This window comes from Hordeum vulgare, chromosome 3H (genome assembly GCF_904849725.1).
Source record: "Hordeum vulgare subsp. vulgare chromosome 3H, MorexV3_pseudomolecules_assembly, whole genome shotgun sequence".
In the NCBI taxonomy this organism is placed as follows: Eukaryota; Viridiplantae; Streptophyta; class Magnoliopsida; order Poales; family Poaceae; genus Hordeum; species Hordeum vulgare.
In genome coordinates this window covers 324,488,524-324,492,604 of record NC_058520.1, presented here as the reverse complement: position 1 = coordinate 324,492,604, position 4,081 = coordinate 324,488,524, and the positions used below count along the sequence as shown (strand labels likewise).

Below are 4,081 nucleotides of genomic sequence, written 5' to 3'. Positions count from 1 at the left end.
AACATCGGTAGGGTATTTTACTTTTCCACACAAGACTTCAACATCTCTAACAATCCCAAGTGGTGTGATGGTGTCTCTATTAGCAAGTTTAATAGTAACATCTATGTCTTCTATCTCAGCGGGTGCTATCTTATGCATAATTTCTTGATATAAGGTAAAAGGGATATCAATACACTAGCACCCATATCACATAAACCATGATAGCAATGATCTCCTATTTTGACTGAAATGACATGCATACCAACAACAGGTCTATTCTTATCTTTAGTATCAGGTTTGGCAATCCTAGCAGCTTCATTACATAAATAAGTAGCATGCCCATCAATGTTGTCTACCAAGAGATATTTAACCATAGTGGTACTAGGTTCTACATTGATTTGCTCATACGGTTTGGTTGTTCTAACATAACTTTTATTAACCACAGTTGAAGCTTTAGAGCATCTCCAACAGCCGCCCAACCCGCGGTGCGCTAAAAAACAGTTTGCAGCGCGCCGTTTGCCTGTTATGGCATGGCGGCCAGCGCTAGCTCCAGCACGCGCGCTAAAATGCAACACGCGCGAGCAGCCGACGCTTGCCATATGTGCATTTTGGACACATTTTGAACTCAAAATGATTTCAAGCATCCAAACAAAGACATGACATAATTTAAATCACACAAACAAGTTCATGATGACATAAGAAGTTCATGACCACAAGATCATCCAACCAAGTTCATGCCCACTAGTTCAAATTCATGCCCACAAGATCATCCAACCAAGTTCATGCCCACTAGTTCAAATTCATGCCCACATCAAGCCTCGTCCCGTCTTCATCTTCATTTTTCTCTTCCTCTGATTCATCATCCGAAGCGGATTCTTCCTCCTCCTCTCCATGGTCGCACGCGGTGTTGGCAAGATCATGCGAAAGTGTTGGCACACCGGAAGACATGCCGCCGATGGTGCCCGAAGGTGCTCCCATGCCTCCCATGAGAGACGCAAAACTCATGCCTCCCATGTCGCGAATGCCGCTCGGAGGTGCTCCGAAGCCATCCATGCCTCCCATGGTATCCACGGTAGCTCCAAAGCGACCCATGGCACCCATGCCGCCTATGCCACCGCCACCCAAGCCGCCAATGCCACCGCCACCCATGCCACCTCCACCCATGTCGCGAGTCATGGCTCGTTTTTGGATCAAGACTTATTCACGGGTAAGATTGATATATTCCTTTTGCGCCTCATTGAGAGTAGATGTGTCCAAGAAGAACAAGTACTTCTCCCATTCCAACAACCTAGATCGCTCCTCAATGCCCACCTTCCTCTCCTCCAATGGCACCTTCCTCTCCTCGGCCGCCATCCTCCTCTCCTCAGCCGCCAACCTCCTCTCCTCGGCCGCAGCATCTTGGGTCCTTGCCATCTTCCTCACCTCGTTCGCTTATTTTCTTGCCTTCACAATAGCTTCCATAGCATTTTTGAGCTCATCATCCCCTTTCCTCTTCTTATTTTCTTTTGCGTCTTTCTTGCACCCATCCGGTCGTTTTGGCTTCGAGTATGATACCGAGTTTGGTGTAGGGCTTCTCTTGCCGTCATCACTTGATGCCTCTCCTCATCATAATCCAACTCAATTGCTCGCTTGCGTTTGTTGCTCTCATCAACATCATCGATGTTGTCATGCTTCTTCCATTTCTCATCATCCTTCAATTCTTCATAGCAACGAGGCAAGGTAAATTGTCTCCCTTTCTTGATCTTCCCTTTCTTGGTCTTCTTCTCCTCTCCTTTGAACAAGTTTTGTGCAATATTGAACTACAAAAAACAAAGCAAGTTAGCACTACAAACACCAAGAACAATCATGATGAACATGGATGAAATGACACTTACCCTATCTATATTATTAGTGCCACTTGGGTTCAAGTTGTCAACTGCCTTTTGTGCGGCCACCCACTTTTGACAATCTCGGTTGATTGTCGACCACCGGGAGCGAAGAGATCGTGACGAGCGGTCAATTCCACTCTTGTTGTAGATCAAAGTACTATTTCATTTGGTTTGAATATGCATCTTTACTTTGATCACCTTCAACAGATGGATCCCTCGAACTTGCAACCAAGTATTGCATAGCAATATGTATTCATCGTTGGTGTAGTTTCCTCCTCTTCCTTTTGGTGCGTCGACAATGCCCTCAGCATCCTCGTCCACCTCGAACTCATGGTCATCAAAATGCATGTCATTGGTTTGAGACCAATTAGAATTGTTGGAGCCAACACCCACAGTTGACATATATGCCTCATCGTTGACACTACAAAGGATATACAACGAAGCAAATGAGCTACCTATATGTATGCATTCAAAAAATAACAACAACAAAAAGTTGGCGATTTTTTACCTTTGGTGCATTTCCTCGAACACCTTTTGCGCGTCGGCCGTCAGCTCAACAAGTGAGCTTGCCGGTAGGACTGGGCATTCGGGTAATTTGGTTTCTTCGGTTCGGTTAGTTTGGTTTGCGGGTAGTACGGTTAGTGAAAAATGGAAACCGAATTTTTATATGCCGCATAAGTACCCGTACCCAAATTACCCAAAAAATCGGTTCAGGTAATTCGGGTACCCAGAACCCGAAATATTCAGTCCATTACAGTGCACATGTTCACAAGCATAGATCAAATAAACAGAAAATAAAAACATGTTCACAAGCACAGATACAATATAGTGCATATGTTCACAAGCATAGATCAAATATAATTGTGCACAAGCATAGATCAAATAAACAGAAAATAAAAACATCACAAGCATAGACAGAGGCATAACTTGAGTCACAAATCAGGCCGAGTCACAAACACAAAACAAACATGGTTCAAGCTGAATAGTTATCATGGTTCAAGCTGAATAGTTCCAAACTGAGACAACCATAGCTAATAATTTAAGGGCTTAACAAGTTTTCAAGCAACACAAATCCTTGAGGTCCAAGCTGAGGAAATCATAGAAGATAGAACACAAGAAAAGAAGTTGAGAGGATTCCTTGACAGCAGCACACTTCCTTTGATGTTCTTCTCGTATTCCCTATAGAAGTGAAAAGAAAATCACTTAAATATATTGTGCAAATGCAAAGCAAATTAAAACAGAATTCTTGTTCAAAATTAAAGTGATATGTATACGGGATCATGCATATCATTTCCACTTTCCCACCATAGTTTCTAGCATATCAAGTTGAAAACAACATGCAAGTTATATAGGAAATATTACAAGAATTTCACTCACCAAGACTTATGATTCGGTGTCATCAATGGTGATGCGAACACTTGCACTTGTACCAGACTTAACAATGTTTAGATCAGACAGTTCTTGAAGTACATCTGACAATAATAAATAAAGCAAGATAATGTAAGTATGAAGAAAATAGAAAGCACATGTCTAAGAGTAACTTATTTTCTTAATTACCTTGTTCAAGGTTGGCCAGTAGCTCAGCATCCTCTTCATCGTTAACTGGAATTTCTCTTCGCAACCAATCTTGAGTACAAAGTAGTGCCTGCACCATGAATGGAGTAAGAGAGCTTCCGAAGTCATCAAGGATGCGTCCATCGGTGCTAAAAGCCGATTCTGATGCAACCGTAGATATTGGGAAAGCTAGGACATCACGAGCTAAGCGTGATAGCACAGGAAATCTTGATGAGTTAACCTTCCACCACTCAAGAATATTGAATTTCCCATTGTTTGCTTCATTATCCTCCGTAAGGTACTTTTCAAGTTCAGACTTGCAAGGGCTGATGCCAATTCCACAGTCATCCATTCTCATTTTCTTCGCAATCAAAGAACTCATCAAGCTTTCGCAGCTACTCTCTTCAAATTCAGGTGCATCATCAGGTTGAATTTCATGCTCACTTGGACCATATAACTTAACATGCTCCTTGAACAGATCATTAAGTGTTGCATTCATTTTTGTCCACACCTCATCTCCATTGATGTCTCCAAACATTTCAAAGGTTGCAATCTTGATGTAATTTGACAACTTCTATCTTGGATCAAGAGCAACAACCACAAAAATCAAGATGTCGAAGCTCTTGTGATCTCCCCAATACTTGTTGTACTTGTCAATCATCCTTTCTCCCATATCTCTT

At 42.3% G+C, this 4,081-nt stretch overlaps 1 long non-coding RNA gene across 1 annotated transcript; it reads right to left on the bottom strand.

Moving 5' to 3' along the window:
- Positions 1-2,915: 2,915 nt before the first annotated feature.
- On the bottom strand, positions 2,916-3,515 carry LOC123439914. Its single transcript, XR_006630214.1, has 3 exons — positions 3,405-3,515; positions 3,225-3,319; positions 2,916-3,026 (listed from the first exon to the last, which is right to left on the bottom strand). It is a non-coding gene; the product is annotated as an uncharacterized LOC123439914 (long non-coding RNA).
- Between the last annotated feature and the right edge of the window lie 566 nt (positions 3,516-4,081).